At 42.4% G+C, this 19,622-nt stretch overlaps 1 pseudogene across 1 annotated transcript; it reads left to right on the top strand.

Moving 5' to 3' along the window:
• Positions 1-444: 444 nt before the first annotated feature.
• On the top strand, positions 445-2,514 carry LOC117667197 (uncharacterized; annotated as a pseudogene). Its single transcript, XR_015731080.1, has 2 exons — positions 445-531; positions 688-2,514. The product of XR_015731080.1 is annotated as an uncharacterized LOC117667197 (transcript).
• The last annotated feature ends 17,108 nt before the right edge of the window (positions 2,515-19,622 follow it).

Raw genomic sequence — 19,622 nt, 5'->3', positions numbered from 1 at the left:
TATCATTTATTCTCTCTAACTTTAAGAAACCAATATTACCCTTCATCTTAACTTCTCGTTCTATTATAGTTCAGTTTTTCTTTTCCCTCCTTAAAATTTGAACAGAGCCATCACTTTTGAAGGAACAACTGAAAGTATGAATGACTTTGCCCTTAAGAGTATTTATAGCCAAGCCAGCAGGTGCAGCAAACCAGACCCTCTCCAGCAGCTTCATTTTCTAAGCAGCAGAACGCACCCCCCCACCCCAAAAGAAGGCAAATGTCCCCCCCCCCATTTCTGCCCAGCCACTGCTCTTCTTTTCAGCCTGAACTCAAGAGCAAAGACCTGAAGGGGGTCTGGGCATCCGGTTCCCTCCACCAGGCAGTTCTTGCAGCCACATTTCCAGCACGTGACAGGAAACCCAGCAGCTTATGATCTCTTCCCAGCTGCTGCAGTAGCAGCCCCAGGCTGAGATGGCTCCAACACCTCTTCATTCCTGCTCTGGGCTCCTTGGACTCCGCTTCTCCCATGTCCTCCTTGCCTTCTGGTGCAGTAAGTGCCCTGAAAGGGGCCTGGATCCCTCCCTTCATCAGAGCCTCATTTTCTTCCAGATTTCACTGTCCTCCCTTGACTTAATTCTCTCAGGGTCTATTGGCTTCCTCTCTAGCATCCCCACCTAATTTTGCCTTTTTCTTTCTCCTTCTTCAGCCTTTGTGGACAGTGGCTCTGCCCTGACAGTGATCCAGACTCCAAGCTTTGTCAATGACTCAACAGGGCAAAGTATTTCCTTCCACTGCTCCGTTGATAACACAGACTATCATTTCTCTTGGTATCGCCAACTGCCTGGGAAGTCAGAACTTGAAGTCCTTGGGTATCTCTACACTTACAGTACAACACTTGAAGAAATTCCACCTGAACTGAAGGGTCGGCTGGAAGGAAAGGGTTCCAAGCTTGATAACCCACCTAGGCGGGAAATGCGTTTGGAATTGTCAAAACTTCAGGCGAATGACACAGGCTTCTATCTCTGTGCTGCGGTGAACACAGTGAAAGAGAAAGGAACAGTGGCAGGTGCAAAACTGAGTATCAGGAACAAATCTGCCCTTTACACTTTTCTACTCCTATCAGTCTTTTACCTGACATCCATGGGTAACCCTGTTCTACATCCTAGTGGTCTCATATTTAAAACAGCCTTTGGTCAATTTATGCCTTTTGGATGCCCAGAACTGCCCATTTTTACATGGGCTGTGAGGTGAGGCTTTTGATCTAATAGATTGCAAGATCACAAGAACAGCCCTGCACAATGAGGGCCAGGCTGTGGTAGGCCAGAATTTCACATGTTACAGTGGCCAGCCAGATCTCTTCAGGCTGCTGTCAAAGAAAACATGGATACAATTCTTTCCCTATAACTGGAACTTGAAGGCTTGGTGCCCCTAACCTAGAGGTAACATTGCTTTACAAAGAACACTAGAGCCTGTCTGGTAAAATGGTTGAGAGGTTGGACTAGAACCAGAAAAGGCCAAATTCATATCCACCCTCAACCATGGAAGCTCCCCCTGGTGACTTTGGACCTTTCAGCCCAGCCTATCCAAAAGGGTTGTTATTGTGGAGAAAGCTTACAGAACGAAGTGACATGTATACCAGCCTAAGCTCCTTGAAGAATCATGAGTTGTAAATCCAACATCTTGATAAGCACATCCTTCAGTCCATTTTTAAAGCCCTCAGATTAGTAGCCACTGCTACAACTTAGTGTTTTACCATGGACAGGACAGAAGGATGCCTCCTTTTTTCATCTGCTAAATTACTCCTCAAGCAACTACATTGGCTGACATCTGGACCAACATCTGTGAGAGAGGACAAAGCCTTCTTCCTGTCTACATTCTCCATGCCACGAATGACTTTATACACCTTGGTCATGTTCCCCCAACCTCACTTTTTCTTATAAAGAAATGGTGCATCTTCTTTCACTTTATTTGAGAAAACAGATGGGCACTAAGGAGATATCATTTGGTCCAGGGAAAAGGCACTCACTTGCATAACTGCAGCATTACACTGGGTTTGCACCCCCTGTCATCTTTCATTTCAGAGTCATCACATGAAATTGATTGACAGTGCACTTTGGACGGGAATATAGAAGCAAGCCTTCATCCAAAGAACAAAAATGTGACAGATCTGAGCACTGGCTCCTAGCATTTGGGCTAAAGCAGTTCTTGGCGCCTCTCAATCAAGCCCCAAGCTTTAATGCCCGGGGACCCCAGAAATCATAGTCACAATCAAGTCATCAAATGGGTATCTGGATCAGAAAGAAGTTGGGTGTCTGAAGCAAGGAAGCAGATTTGGTGGTCCAGGTCAGGGGTTCTGTAGATAGAAAAGAGAAGGGATTCACATTCGGTTATTCTACTATTGAGTAGTAAATAGAAATGATAGAATACAGAACTACAAAAGCAAAGTACGTAAATTGATATGAAATGCTGTAAAATTACAATTAATGTTATGTAATGTTCAATACGTTATGTTTTGACATGTTTTGTTTTTATATATGTGTGATTGTTTTTTGTGTTGTTTTTAAAGACAAACTGTTTAATAAAAAATATTTTTTTTAAAAAAAAAAGAAAGAAAAGAGAAGGGATGAGCTACTCAGTGTATCAAGTCCAGATTCAGCATCTGCTTGATCTCAGGAAAAAACATTAATGTTGAAAAGTCCTAAACTTCTAGATACAAATCACTGACATTGAGGAAAGCCATTGTTTCAGAGATCCAGGCCCTTGAATCTGACACTCTCATACCTCTCTGTTCTCTTTAGCCGCTGCAGCAGCAGCAACAGCAGTTATGGGCTTGGTTTTCAATTCAAGTTTGCTCTGCTGCTGCTCTCTGCAAGTTAAATTTTCAGCTCACAATCAGCCTTAATTCCTAATCACAATTTGGGGGATAACTACTAAAGTAAAAGTCTACACTTACTTAATTGATTGTATGAGAGAAATTCCTCCATAATGGGGATCAGACACACTCTTTCTTTGAAACACAAACTGTTTATTTCAGTACCAGAGGTAGCAAGGCTAATCTGAAAAGGGCGGGGGTTGCAACCCTTTTATTTAGATTCATGCAAATGCACATATTTATTAATATAACAGGTAATTGATTGAATAGGTAAGTTTATGAGATACGGATACTGGGGTGATGAAGGTGGCATTATAAAGACACTGCATATTGCATTAAACAAAGGCTCTATTCTTTGAGTAAGTGTTACTATTACGGTAACTTTCTCTAAGTGTTTTCTCCCAGTGGCCTTCTCAGCACTTTTCCCAGATTCTTAGTGGTCTTAACCCACATTCTTTGTGTCTAAATGTTTTATGGTTTACCAACAGCATAGATCTGGGAGGAAGGTAATTTATTTGCTTTACCCAACACCATTTTCTTTCTACTACACCTGTCTACAGTACTAAACTGTAGAACCTAAGGCAGCTGAAGCATCATCTTTGCTGGGACATCCTCTTGATGTTGTGGGGGGGGGAAGGAAGAGGAAACCTGAAGAGGCTGTGTGCCATTTTTCCATACTGCCCATTCTTCTCCAATGAAGCTTGCCTGGAAAGCCCATGTTATCTGACTTAGATTTCTTTAAAAGGAAACATGATGATGTATTCATTTGGATACTTACATGTGAAACATCTGTACATAAATTAAGCATACACTGTAGGTATTTATTAAACAAATTAATATAGCCACCCAACGCACATTTAGGTGACTTGGGGAGTTTACAACATTGAAACAATCCATCATTTAATAAAAACCCATTTAAAAACATAAGTAACACAAATCAGCCACTTGATTGGTTTCATCTCCTTCTTGGTCTCCAGGCCCAATGACAAACCATATTTTAGGGCCTTTTGGAAAAACAACAGGATGTGGGCCGTATAGCATCTTAAAATATAAAAACTGAATTGCTTTCCTTTTTTAAAAAAATAAATAAATAAACCACAGACATAATTACTAAATAAAACTGATTTATTCCTCTGTCTTACTTTAACACAAAGTTTAAAATCACCCAAAGGCATAACTAGATGCCCTTCCACAGGATCACCATTTTGACATAATGGGACAACTCGGTAGCAACAGTGGCAATAGCCACTTAGATTTATATACTGCTTGATAGCAATAGCACTTAGATTTATACACTGCTTCTCAGTGCTTTACAGCCCTAAGCAGTTTACAGAGTCAGCCTATGGCCCCCAACAATCTGGGTCCTCATTTTACCGACCTCAGAAGGATGGAAGGCTGAGTCAACCTTGAGCCAGTGAGAATCGAACTGCTAAACTGCTGGCAGCTGGCAGTCAGCAGAATTAGCCTGCAATACTACATTCTAACCACTGTGCCACCATGGTGGGGTGATGCCAGCGGGTGCAGCTAATGTGGTCAAATTGAAAAGAAGACAAGTGAAGCAAAGGATAATTCACAATGGGAGGGAGAGTAGGAGAAATTTTTCAGCTATGAGGGAAGCCAATGCACTTGGATAAGGAACTCCAAAACCTGGAAAAGATAACTGCAAACCTTTTTTTGTATTGTCACCAAAAAAAGTGCATAAATATGGGTAAAAAAATAAGATAAACTGGGATGAAAGATAATGGGACCCTGCCCCTTTCCTCAAGATCATTTTGGGGAATATAAATTATTTTCACCATACATTGATTTATATATAATTTGGAAGCATTCCTATTTACTGTGGCAGAACATTAACTTTCACAAGGGGTTGTGGGTGATGTAGTCCCATCAAAGCTACAAAGCAAAGAAATTTTCTCATTAATATTGTAAGCAGTGAAAAACATTTTAGATTTCTCAGGTGGAAAGTGATGCACTTCTGACAGAACACTGGTACCAAAAACTTCTATACTTTGAAATCTGAACCAATTGCTGAAAATAAGCACAGATGGGAATCAGCAGTGTCAAAATGGTGGAGGCAACCCAGCAATTGAAGTCCTTCCCCTCTTAATGTGCACATTTTGCACATATCAAAAAGAGCAGCAGCTTCAATCTCCCAATCATATCTACCTTTTTGATGATGATGCCCTTCAGACACCTGAAGACTGGTTTTTGGGAGTCCTGGACAGGAACAAACATTACAAGTATCCTTTATAGGCTGAAATCTCACTGATCTTCCAAACTCTTCTGAGATTTCACTGACATCACTTGTACATCTCTAACCTTCTTTTTGCAGCCTTAAGGTCCAGAAACATAGTTTCCATACTGACAATGGTAGAAAAGAGAAGATGCTCAAAATAAGGGCCTTGGGAGCTGCATTCAAAGCCATATAAAATTGTTCAAGGGCTTTTAGCTGGGTACATATTCCATCACTTTTGAAGGAACAACTGAAAGTATGAATGAACTTGCCCTTAAAGCTACAGTATTTATAGCCAAGCCAGCAGGTGTAGCAAACCAGCCCCACTCTAGCAGCTTCATTTTCTAAGCAGCATAACACCCCCAGGCACAAGAAGGCAAATGGGGATTCCCCCCCCCCATCTCTGCCCAGCCTTTGCTCTTCTTTCCTCCCTGAGCTCAGGAGCAAGAGACCTGGGGAGGGGGGGATCTGGGCATCCGGTTCTCACCACCAGGCCCAGGCCAGTCTGCCCTTGCAGCCACATTGCCAACACGTGACAGGAAACCCAGCAATTTATGATCTCTTTCCAGCTGCTGCAGTAGCAGCCCCAGACTGAGATGGCTCCAACACCTCTTCATTCCTGCTCTGGGCTCCTTGGACTCCACTTCTCCCATGTCCTCCTTGCCTTCTGGTACAGTAAGTGCCCTGAAAGGGGCTGGTCCCCTTCCTTCAACAGAGCCCTATTGTCCTCCAGATTTCACTGTCCTCCCTTGACGTAATTCCTCCATAATTTCCTGGGCTCCTCTCTAGCCTCCCCATCTGATTTTGCCTTTTTCTTTCTCCTTTTTCAGCCTTTGTGGGCAGTGGCTCTGCTGTGACGGTGATCCAGACCCCAAGCTTTGTCAATGGCTCGACAGGGCAAAGTATTTCCTTCAGTTGCTCTGTTGACAATGGCTATAATTTGTTTTGGTATCGCCAACTGCCTGGGAAGACAGAATTGGAACTCCTTGTGACTGTCTACAGTTACAGTACAAGACTTGAAGATATTGGAAATGATTTCAAGGATCGGCTGAAAGCAAATTTCGCAGAGAAATCAGGCAGGCGGGAAATGCATTTGGAATTGTCAAAACTTCAGGCAAATGACACAAGCTTCTATCTCTGTGCTGCGGTGAACACAGTGAAAGAGAAAGGAACAGTGGCAGGTGCAAAACTGAGTATCAGGAACAAATCTGCCCTTTACACTTTTCTACTCCTATCCATCTTTTACCTGAAATCCATGGGTAATCCTGTTCTACATCCTAGTGGTGTCATATTTAAAACAGCCTTTAGTCAATTTATGCCTTTTGGATGCCCAGAACTGCCCATTTATACACGGGCTGTGGGGTGAGACTTTTGATCTAATAGATTGCAAGATCACAAGAACAGACCTGCACAATGAGGGCCAAGATATTATCCGTGAGAGTACATAAGTTTTGCATGTAGGCAGGAAACCGATGCACTAGGATAAGGAACATCAAAATCAAACCTGAAAAAGGCAGCAAAAACCTTTTTTGTGGTGTCAACAAGTAGGTCAAGTAGTCCTTGACCTATGACTTAGCAACCGTTCAAACTTACAACCAACTCAAAAAAGGGGACTTGTGATTGGGATCCAAAGTTCTGAAGGGGTCGCCTTCTACCCCTTCCAGTGACTGACTTTCTGGCATTCAGCAACATTCAGCCTCTTGCCACAAACAGTGGTGACATGAGTATGTTTTATGATGGTTTTGCCAAGAACTTTTTTTTTTTGACAAAACTGCATGGCATAGCAATCCATGCACCTAAATGCCCCCACGTTTGCTTAATGTCCAACTCATTTGTTTAACGATGTGAGCAAAAGAAAATCATGAAATGAGATCAGTCATGTGACCAACAAATTTACAAGCTTTAAGACTTCTGACTGTGATAAGCGGGCTCCATTATGGTTGTACCCTGAGGACTACCTGTCAGCATGGCTAAAAAAATAAGATAAATTTGAATGCCAGATGATGGGACACCCTCTTCCCCAAATCCGTTTTAGGGAATATAAATTATTTTTGCCATATACCTTGATTTATATTTAAGTTGGAAGCATTCCTTAATACTGGGGCAGAATATTAACTTTCACATGGGGTTTCTGGGTGATATAACCAGTTCAAAGCCACAAGGAAATCTGCTCACTAATAGTGCAAGCAGTGAAAGAGGAGTTTCTCCACTTTGTACAAATAGATTTCTCTAAGGATGCAGAGTGTAAGAAACATGATCCAAGAAAAACTAGCAATTTTCAAAGAGGAAATGAAGCATATTACAGTGGGTGCTTTAGGAATAAATAAACTTAATTGAACTGGCATAGCCAACTTAAATCAGATGATTACATGATGTATTATTCAGGTAATGAAAACATACAAGGAAATGGCATGTGAATGATATTCAAAAATCCAATAAGTATGTGCTTAGTTATAGCCCAGCAAACAATGCCATAATATTTATTGTTATTAATGGATGATATCTATTCAACATCTGTATAGGCACCTGTTACAAATGCAGTGGAAAGAAGACACCGAGGAAAATGACAAGAGCTGCAACGTGAAGAAAGTATTTGAAGCTTTTTCATGGAGTATTTGGGGAATATAAATTATTTATGAAGGTTGTTTAATGAGGAAGTATATCCTGGTGGTGATTTATGCCATTTTGTGTGCTGATGTCATCAGGCCCTCACAACCTCTAGATACTCATTGACAAAACACCTTGTTGATATCAGGTGGTCAGCCCAGGGTAGCAATGTATCATAAGCATACTGATGATATCCGATCCTATACCAACAATTTCTCTCAGTAGTATCATAAAGATGTTGGATAAGAGTGAAGAGACTATAGAGCTCTGAGGAATTCCAAAAACAAGGTTCTTCTCCTTTACCAACACTGGCTTGAATCACCCATGAAGGAAGGAGGAGAATCACTATAACACATGCCCTCAATTCTTAACTCCCAAAACCACTCTGGAAGAATATGATGATCAACAGTATTAACAGTTGCTAAGAGATCAAGAAGGGACAGGATAGATGCACCATTCCAACTTGGCCCCACCAAACGTAACTTACAAGTCTAATTAATGCCACTTTGATATTGTATCCCAGTCTGAAACTTTATTGAAAAGAATTTAGATAATTCATTTCCTTCAGGGCCCTCGGGAGTACAATTATTCAGTACCACTGAATCCAAGAATAGCTTATTGAGAGGAGATGGATCACTGCCTTTTAAATCCAGCAGAATCCTCCCACTCTCACCGAAGCATTCACCACCATTTTGATCCTCCCACATGCTTTCTCCTGAGAGGCATGAATCCAACCAGAAACATGGATCCAATATGCAGGTGGCCATGCTCACAGACTCAAGGACCCTATCCACTTCCTCAGGACCAACAGGCTTGAGCTCTTTCCAGATAACTTATGCTAGAGCATGCCTCATTCAACTCTCTGGGATCTGCACATCCAGAATCTAGCTCAGAGCAGATCTGAGTGACTTTATCTGATGCCTAGAACATCAGATAAAGTCACTCATTCTTCACAGCAGAAATATAGATGTTCCTCCAGCCCATTCTTTCTGAGGAGTTACCAAGTCATCTTAAACAGGGCCACCAGATAATTCTCTACACATACAATAAGAACACAAGACTCACTATGATTTGCCACTCTTATCTTTACAAAGTGACTCGTAAGAAAGGCACTTACCCATGGTCAATCAGATTTGCCTTCCAGCATTCTAGACATGTCTTCATGTCTCAGAGTTATTCTAAAAACCAAGAATTCATGGATAGAAAGAGTCTACATAGGGACAATTCAATTCAGGGTAATCACCACCATTCCCTCATTCCAGCTGTGGCCAAGACGTTGACCAAACTATGCATCATAGCCATTAGGCAAATAGGTAAACCAATCAAATAAAGACACTGTAGGTGAAACAGATTTTTTTTTAAATGAAAACTAAGTAAACCCATCAAGGACAAAAAGGTTTAAGACTGCATAAAAATTACTGGGTGAAGAGGGAAAGAAGAGAAGCAAAGTTAATTCAGCTGACAAGCTCAAGTTATGATTCCTTTTCTCACTGTAGCAGAATTATCTAAAAATAGAAAGCATACATTTCTATACTTGTAAGTTCTACTTAATGCAATGAAAATTTCTCAACAGAAGTGTACAATATCATTGGGCAATAATAATCTGGGGAATAAGGAAACTTCCACAGATAAGCAAGCAGCCCTGTAATTCACACTTTCTTTAGAATAGGTTTACCTAAGTTCAGCAGTAGGCAAGTTTGTGGTGAAGGTTCAGAAATAAATCTGAGCCAAAAAAAGTAGCTGCAACTGCATCTACTGTACAGTGTGCCTCTGGGCATTGTCAAAGTCTTCATTTTCCTTTACCTTATAAGGGGAGAATAACAGAACCATAGAATCAAAAGGAATCCTAGGAGGTCATCAATTCCAACCTCTTGTTTAGCATTGATTTATAACAGCATCTCTGAAAAATGACCACCCAATCCCTACTTGAAGACCTCCCGCAAAACAGAGTCCACTACTACATTTGGCAGCCTGTTCCACTGGCAGACAACTCCTATAATCAGGAAATTCCTTCTGGTGTCTACCTTGAACCTCCTTCCTAGTAATTTTAATCTATTGCTTCTCATTCTACTGTCTGGGGTTCTATTCGACTCTTTTTCAGATTCTGAAGAGTGCCACCATCTCTCACTGCAATTGTCTTTTCTATATGTTTAAGAAAATCTCCTTAACAATGAAGATACTGATGTCACAGATTGCTTCTTCCCTTTAGGATCAACCATCAACAGTAAAGGAACCAGCAGTCAAAAAATACACCACAGAGTAAGAGCTATGAAGGTCTTGGAAAAAATATTCACGTGCTGTGAGGTAACTACATCTGTAACAATCGAAATCATGCAAGCTGTGGTATTCCGTGTGACAGTCTATGTAATCAAACGTTGGATTTTGAAGAAGCACAATAGGAAGAGCATTGACACTTTTGAACTTTAGTGTTGGAAAAGATTTCTGAGAATACTACAGAAAACCAAGAAAACAAAAATCGGTCATAAAACAAATAAACATATGAACTCTCACTCAAGGCACAAATGACCAGGTTCAGATTACAGTATTTTAGACATTATATGAAGATTTACCTCTCAAGTTTATAATGCAGGGAAGGTGGAAGAAAAGAAAAGAGGATGACTTTAGGAGCAAGGTGGAAGGACTCAGTTACCAGACTGATGGGTAAACCCCTAGAAGATCAGAAGGCCCATGCTGGGGACAGATTATCCTGGAGAGGATCTACCTACATGGTCACTAAGAATCGACAGTCTTGATGGCTCATAATCAATCAAAATAAATCCCAGAGCTCTTAATTATCCTTCATAAGGCTTGATTTCTAGATCTTTTCAGGCTTGGTAGCCTTCTTCTGAATTCACCATATCTGTCACTGTTGAGACACCGTACCTAACAGGGTAGAAAAGGCTTTTTTCAAGCCTAACTGTCCATCAATCCCATAAAAGTTGCTCTAGGTGCAGCCTTTCCCTGCTTGTACCTAACCATGGCACCAACATGTTCCAGCAACCTCTTTTTCTGCCATGTCCTCATGTTCATCTAATCTGCTGCCTGTGCTTGAAGCAGCATAAAGTATTGTTCTGATTTAATAATAGTACCTTCCGGTTTCAACAGCCAACAAGACTCATTAATTTTCCTGGTGGATATTCGGACATATTTCACTGATGGTGAAGTCAGTTGATCCCATTGGGTCACATCAGCCCATCATCCTACTGGCCACTTTAAGCTGGTTTGGGCACACTCTTTCCTACCACCCCCTGAACATTGTTTCTGAGGGGCATTCATCAGCTGATCAGCAGTGGCAATGGGGGACTGTTCAGTAGAGACACATAGAGAGGGTGTTTTCTCTTTGTCACCCCTTCACCTCTCGAACTGCTTTGGAAAATGGGTTTAGCTCTTTACCACACAAATGCCTCTTCTTCTCAGAACTTTGTTTCCCATCTATTAATGTAGAATACATAAACCTCCATTGGGAAGCAATGCAATTCATACAAAATATAAATATTGGTGCCAAGAAGTTCAATACTTTGAAAGCTGAACCAATTGCTGAAAATAAGCACAGATACTCTGCAGATGGGAGTCAGCAGTGTCAAAATGGTGGATGCAACCCAGTGATCGAAGCGCTGCCCCCCTTTGGATGTGGACTGCCCACTTTGCAGGCATGAAAAAGAGATGCAGCTACAACCTCTCAATCTCATGCACCGTTTTGATGCTGTTCCCCTCCTCCCTGCTGCAGACATTCACTAGCTATTGTTCTTTTTGGAGTCCTGGAGAGAAACAAACATCAGGACTAACCTATATGCACTGAAATCTCTCCGACCCTCCAAATTCTTCTGAGAACTCAAAGCCATCACTTGTACGTCTTTGACCTTATTTTTGCAGCCTTAAAAACCAAGAAACACAATTACTGACAATGGCAGGACAGAGAAAATGCTCAAAATAAGGGCCTTGGGAGCTGCATTCAAAGCCAAATAAAATCATTCAATGGCTTTTGGCTAGGTACATAGAACCATCACTTTTGAAAGAACAACGGAAACATATGAATGACTTTGCCCTTAAAACTATTTCTAGCCAAGCCAACAGGTGTAGCAAACCAGCCTCTCTTCAGCAGTTTCATTTTCTAAGCAACAGAAATTCCCCACCCCCAAACACACACACAGAGAGAAGGCAAATGGGGGCCCCCATTTCTGCCCAACCCCTGCACTTCTTTTCTGCCTGAACTCAGGAGCAAAGGCCTGAAGGGGGTCTGGGCATCCAGTTCCCACCACCAGGCCCAGGCCAGGCAGTTCTTGCAGCCACATTTCCAGCACGTGACAGGAAACCCAGCAGCTTATGATTTCTTCCCAGGTGCTGCAGTAGCAGCCCCAGGCTGAGATGGCCGAGATACCTTTTCACTCCTGCTCTAGGCTCCTTGGACTCCGTTTCTCCCATGTCCTCTTTGCCTTCTGGTGTGGTAAGTGCCCTGAAAAGGGCTTGGGAGCCCCATTTTCCTCCAGACTTCACTGTTCTCCCTTGACCTAATTCTTCCATAGTCTCCTGGGATCCTCTCTAGCCTCCCCACCTGATTTTTCTTTCTCCTTCTTCAGCCTTTGTGGGCCGTGGCTCTGCCGTGACAGTCATCCAGACTCCAAACTTTGCCAATGGCTCAACAGGGCAAAGTATTTCCTTCAAGTGCTCTGTGGATGAAGCAGGCTACAGACTTTATTGGTATCAACAATTGCCTGGGAAGACAGAACTAGAAGTCCTCAGGTATCTCTACACTTCTGACAGGGAACTTCAAGAAATACATAAGGATTGGCAGAATCGGCTGGAAGGAAAGTGGGAAGGCTCAAAAAACCGGGAGATGCGTTTGGATCTGTTACGTCTTCAGGCGCGTGACACAGGCTTCTATCTCTGTGCTGCCGTGCACACGGTGAATGAGGTAGGAACTGAGACTGGTACAAAACAGAATAAGCTTCCCCAGCTTTTCTTAACTTCTTCTGATGTCATCTCCATGCAGCTATCTGATTCAGACTGCTGAGGCCACTCTGGAAACCTCCCCTCTACCCATCGTCTCCAATCATAGTCTCTCTGGATCAACAAGACTATAACTTCCATGCTGGTTAGGGATAATGGTAGTTGTACTCCAGTAGGTATCTGGTTGGGAAGGATCCACACACTGAGGACACCTGGACAGCTTAACACAAATTCATTTGCATTGTGCTAGCATTAGCTCAAAACCATTCTATAAAAGTTCCATGGTATGAAATATAACATCAGTTCCCACATTATCCCAAGCAATAATGTATAGTGAGGTGGTTTTGTTTTGTTTTTTACTTAGTGTATGGTGAATTCAGTCCCTATGGTTCTTATAGGTTAGCATATTAATGGTGGTATATATCATGATTAAATACACAAGATCTATGTTATATGTAAAGCTGGTCACCAAACGCCTATTTTGTTCTTGAATATGATGGTGGGCAAAGAGTCAAAAACATTATATCTTCCACTAAAGAACCTTAAAATCAGCCTTCATATGTCTAAGATTTTAGGTAACAAAGGTTTGTATAAGTGTGAATGATGAAGAACAATGAATGAATGAATGAAGAAGCATATTTGTATTCTTGCATAATAGCTTGCATTTTCTGCAGAAACGTAAAGTATTGGACTCAGCATCTCTTTCTCCCAGCTGCTTCCATGTAAGGCTTATTGTACTCCATCAACCAGTGAATAAGTTGGGCTGAAAGAGAGATTCATCCCAAGTCATCCAGAAGAATTTTGTGACTGAGAATCTTCACAGTGCCAGGCTGGGAAAGTTGGTACCACATTTAAATAACTGGATGAAAAGAATACGCTGCTCCAAACTGAAACCCAAAAAAAAATGGCAATATTAGAACCCATTGAGCCTCTTTACAAAAGGAATTGAATAGCCAAGATCCCATGCTGAGAAAATTTGGTCATCCTTTGAATTTCTATTTGTGTTGTGTCTCTAGGAAAGAAAGTACTGAAGCATGATAAATTAACATATTCAGAGACATTCTTCAAATATTTGGGTTTCAGAACCGAAAGGATGCTAAGAAAAATGACCTGCAGCTCAACTTCAACTTCTTCTTTGGATTAAACCAATTATTTAAAGTAGTGGAATTCAAATTACTCTTTGGAGGGATGGCTTGTCTTTTTTAAATATATAAGTAGTCTTCGACTTACAACAGTTGGTTTAGTGACCATTCAAAGTTACAATGGCACTGAAAAATATGACTTATGACCGTTTTTCACAGTAATGACCTTTGCAGCATCCCATGATCATGTGATCAAAATTCAGATGCTTGGCAACTGGTTCATACTTATGACCATTACAATGTCCCGGTGATCATCTTTTGCGACCTTCCGACAAGCAACGTCAATGGGGAAGCCAGATTTACTTAACAAACGGGTTACTAATTTATCAACTGCAGTGATTCATTTAACAACTGTGGCAAAAAAGTCATAAACTGGGGCAAAACTCACTTAACAAATGTCTCACTTAAGAACATAAATTTTGGCCTCAATTGTGGTCGTAAGTTGAGGACTACCTGTATCTTTATTTGGAGATGTATTGTGGCTCGGAAGCTCAACAGCTGGTAGTTTAGCAACTGATCCTCTGAGATGAGTTGAGAATAATTCTGGGAATGACTGCAGCTCATGCCTGTCCCTGTAGGCTTTTTCTACCCCTTTTCTCATCCTTTTTTTTTTTTTGCCATTGTAAGATTTTTAGTAACTGTTTAAAAGAGAGAAGGGTATACACTCTAGAACTAGAGCATGCAAGCAGAGACAAAGCCTCCTTTGCTTTTTAGCAAGATGGGGTCAGCTGGACAGCAAGCAACTAAAGTCATAGATGTTGCTCAGCGCAACTCGGGGGTGAAATCCAACAGGTTCTGACATGTTCTGGAGAACCAGTAGCGGAAATTTTGAGCAGTTTGGAGAACCGGCAAATACCACCTCTGACTGGCCCCAGAGTAGGGAGGAATGGAGATTTTGCAGTATCCTTCCCCTGCCATGCCCACCAAGCCGGGCCACCAAGCCACATCACACCCACCAAGCCACGCCCACCAAGCCACGCCCACAGAACCGGGAGTAAAAAAAATTGGATTTCACCACTGGTGCAACTTAACGGTGAATGTTACAACCACTGGAGAGAAGCCCATCAAGACTGAGATTGTTATAAAAGGCAACCTGAACATGGAGAGTGCTGCTGTTTAGTGCCCTAGATTAGTGGGGCTTCCTTAAGAATAAATACTCATGTCCAGGATTATTGCTCTACTCTATCAAATGGACTAGATATTCAGGGACTGTTGAAAGCTGAAATTCAGTGGGATCTATGACAATTCACTGCGGCCAACTCATCACAGCCAGCTTGCCACGGCCAACTCGCCATGGGACAACTCACTGTAGGACAAGAGTTACACTAATATCAAAGAAATGGTGGAATAGAATAAAGAAAGGATGCAAAGGGAGGGACAGAATGAAATGTGAATGACCAAAACGAAAATATTGTTTACATTTCTTTTCAATAATTAAATTGAATTGTTAAATTGTCCCTTGGCAAGTTGGCCATGGCAAGTTGTCTTGCGGCAAGTTGGCCATGCTGATTGGCCGTAGTGAGTTGGCCATGGCAAATTGGCCACAGTCAGTTGGCTGTGGTGAGTTGTCCCATTCTGAATTCAGCAACATCTGCAATCCAGAAACTGCCTATCCAAACCTTGCATGCTTATTTACACACATCCCTACCTAGGGGGAAGTCTCATTGTACTTGCTGAAATATCTGAACAAACACACTAAGAAAAATGAAACCTGCTCAGAATTATTGATTTCCAGGATTATTTTCCATACACAGTGGCATCACAAACAGGACCAGGAAATCTAATCAAGTAACTACTTTGGTTGGTAAAGCACACAGCGGAGTCCAAGGCTGCAGGCAGGAAGTAGTATTGGGCTCAGTAGAGTAGACCCAAAGCTACCCCAGAAAGGAGAATAGAGCTGGGTGGTGTATCAAAGTTACTGGCCCAATGGGATGAGCTGCCCTCACTCGTGTGATGTCTCTAATCTCAGAGCAATGCAAAGTGACTTTGAAGCATTCAATTAGCTGACTTTTGCCATTTTTGAATAGAACTGTTCCCATGTCAGTAGAGAACTGGGAGGAAAGAGAGTTGAGAAAGAGCTGCTCTGGATGATCCAGGAGTATTTGTGATGGTGGTGACAATGATGATTATAATTGCAAAGGCCTCGGGAATGACGGGAGTGCCATGAGATGAAGGCTCTTTTTTTCCCTTTGCAACTTCAGTGGGAGCCAGTATGCTTTCTCGTTGCCCCATATGAATCCTCACGTTCCTCCCTGAACTCACATACCTATCCTGATCTGTTTCTCAGCCCAGCACTAAACCAGCTACAACCATCACATGGCATTCTGAATTAAAAGTAGTTTTTTTCTGCATAGGCCCTCTTATAACAGTAATGTATATAATATTTAACAATATTATAATCTATGTGGGGGAGCAAGTAACTTTGGTGGCATGCTTCTGAGTATTGCCCTAGGTCAGGGGAGAAATTCAAAATTTTTCCCTAATGGTTCTGTGGGCATGGCTTGGTGGGCTTGGCTTGGTGGGGGTCATGTGACTGGGTGGGCATGGCCAACTCGACATCACTCATGTCAAGGGGAGCCTCACCCGGCCCCTCCCCTCCCAGCGACTCCTTGTCACGAATGGCAGGAAAATGGGGAGGGGAGTTTTCCTGCATACCATCCTTCTCTCAGTCTGTGCTGAGCTTCAGGAATGGATGATAGGCGGGAAAATCTCCTTCCCCATTTTCCTGCCTTTCATGAAAATGACTCCATTCTGAGCCTTCAGCATTGCAATCCTGGGATACGCTGAAGGCTCAGAATGCCTCTGCTTTAGGGCAGAATGACTTTCACCCATCTCTTTCTAAGCGCAGCGCTTCTGCCTGTTGAGCCACTTCCCAAAGCTGGCAGCTCTGCAGCAAGCTGCTTTGCTTTTTCACTCTTTTTCCTATGGGAGGCTTGTGTGGGGGCACCAACAGAAGGTGGAGGCAGAGGCATGGGGGAGGCAGAGGCAATCCCAATGCACCAGCCCCTTTGTCCCACTGTCTCTTGGCTTATCTGCAGCAGCACTGAACAAACACCAGCACGGGGCATCTGGATTGCCTGTCTCCCCCATGCCAGTGCTGGTGCCGCTGCCTGCCTTCAACACGGCCTTCCCAGCAGTCCCCCATGCCCACTTGCCTTCCAAGGTCCGGTCCTGCATCCAACCTGTGACGGGAGATGTGCCACTTTGGGGAAGTGGCCCAACAAGCAGAACTGCTGTACCAAGAAAGAGAAGGGCAAAAGCAGTGTTTGCGCTGTCCCAAGGGGCCAGCGGGCTACAGAGGCGAAGGCAAGCTCTGGTGTGGCAGTGGCACTCCAGGAGGGAAGGCGGATGTGCAGTCCTGGGACATTCACCCACCCTCCCGGAGTGCCGCTGCAACTGCCCCTCTCAGCCCCAGCACAGCGGCTGTGTCTCCCCAAGGGCCACCTGATTACCTGCTGGCCAGCCCAGCCTAGAAGCGGCATGTCTCTCGTCACAGGTTGGATGCGGGACCAGACCTTGGAAGGCAAGTGGGCATGGGGGACTGCCGGGAAGGCTGTGTGGAAGGCAGGCAAGCATGGCAGGGCTGCAGGGAAGGGGAAAAAATGGATGGAGTTAGAAGAGGAAATAAAAAAGAAAGAGCAGGCAGTAATATTGAATCCAGCAGATAAGAAAATAAAAGAAGCAATTATTTTATTGCGAGGGCAGTTTAATATGTTGATGGCAGATCAGGTTGCAACTAATTTGCAATATGCTAAACATAATACATTTTGCAATACGAACAAACCAGGTAGATGGTTAGCATATATCTTAAGGAAAAAACAAAAGTTACGTATTATACCCAGGGGTGATTTTTACCAGTTCAGCAAACCAATTCAAATCGTCCCTACTAGTTTGCCTGATCCGGTCGAATTTCACCTCTGTCTAGGTGTAGTTATAGCCAGATAAAGTCCCAGCCCTTCCCTCTGTTCCTTGGATAGCATCACTACCCCATTTCTTTTTCCACATAAGAAATACATGCCCCTTTATTCCATTTTTAAAATCAAATTGACTCAAATGGGAAGTTTGCTCTTAATGTTGTACTTTTCTTTTAAATGAATAGCTCATTTAAATGGGAAAATATTTCTATATTAAAAAGATTGCAATGAAGGTATATTTTCTGATACTCCATAAGGAAAAGGGACGGTTTCTTAAAATGTAAGAAAACATGTTCAAATTTAATCAGCCTGCCACTCATTGCCAGAAGGAAAGGCTATTTTGAAATATTTTCTTTCTCAAGTTTAGCAAAACAGAATCTTATTTCTTATTATAGAAGCTTCACAAAATGACTCCAAAAATGAACATGTTCAACTTCCAGCATAGTTAGAGAAATGCCTGCTTTAAAAGATGTACTGACACTTTTATTTCAGACACCAGCAACCAAAACAGACACTTAGTTTAGACATATTAAACCACTGTTGGTTTAAATCATAGTTTATTCAGTAACCATAGAAACTTAGTCCATACAAAACACTAAACCAGAGATGGTTGGCTGGGGATCTGTTTAATGTTAGCAGCAGGGCCAATCTGAGCAGATGGGAACAATTGAACTGAAGGGTCACAGGCTGTCCATTCTTCTGCATTGCCATAAAAGGGGTACCCCAACATTTGGAGACCCAGTGAAGAAGCCATTTGAAGCCTAGCCAAGCCCCAGCAAACTACATCACAATTTGGCAATGATGAACCCAATCTAGCACCGACTTCCAATTGCTTGCATTCCTACTGAAAACATGAAGTCTCACCCAGAGATGGCAAACATCTGTTAAACTGCCAGGAAAACCCACTTTTAAGTTTCCTCTTCATCAACGTGCTACAGTGAAGGCAGCAGCACATCTGCGTTGCCTGTACAGCCTCAGATCTCTCAGGAATCTTCCTGATGTAGTCGAGGATAGGTTTAATTGGCAATTAAAGCTTTGACAGATTAATCACATTAGTGCCCTGTTCCAACTGAGGTTAGTCATAACAAACGATTTTCTTCCATTGGTTTAATGGGATGTGCAGCTGAATCCTCTCTGCTTACCTGGCAATGAATCTCACTTGTATCAGAGGGGCTCATTTTCATGGAATTCTGGAGTCCGCAATTCAGCAGACGTATGGAATTTCTTTTGTAAGAAAAACATGAGAAAAGAATAGCAAACATTCAACAATCATTCTCACTGGGGCCACTGAGCTGGATAGCATCAAGGTCATTACCTTGCTTTTAGATGGCAAGAACCATTTAATAATCAAATCTACTTACACCATTCAACCTTAATGGAAAGATGAAACTGTACCCACGTTTAACTGTTGCGCCTTCAGTTGCTCTCTCCACAAACTCATCCGGGTAGTGACTCATGCCCTTATCACCACACAATTAGACTACTGCAATAGTCTGCCTGAAGCCTCCTTTCTGCTGATTCAGTTCTACAGAGGAATTATTGAGTCTCTCATCTGCACCTCTATAACTGTCTGGTTTGGCTCTGCAACCAAACAAGACAGACACAGACTTCAGAGGATAATTAGAACTGCAGAAAAAACAATGGCTACCAACCTGCCTTCCATTGAGGACCTGTCTACTGCACGAGTCAAAAAGAGGACTGTGGAAATATCTACAGATGCCTCACATCCTAGACATAAACTGTTTCAACTTCTACCCTCAAAACGATGCTATAGACCACTGCACACCAGAACAACTAGACACAAGAACAGTTTTTTTCCTGAATGCCATCACTCTGCTAAACAACTAATTCCTAATACTGTCAAATTATTTACTAAGACTGTATTACTATTATTCTTCTCTTCCTTACTAGTATCTATCTCTTCCC

Source organism: Pantherophis guttatus, chromosome 1 (assembly GCF_059756535.1).
Source record: "Pantherophis guttatus breed Tessera chromosome 1, ASM5975653v1, whole genome shotgun sequence".
Classification (NCBI taxonomy): domain Eukaryota; kingdom Metazoa; phylum Chordata; class Lepidosauria; order Squamata; family Colubridae; genus Pantherophis; species Pantherophis guttatus.
The sequence above is the reverse complement of the archived record's forward strand: the minus strand, read 5'-3'. Positions and strand labels throughout refer to the sequence as shown.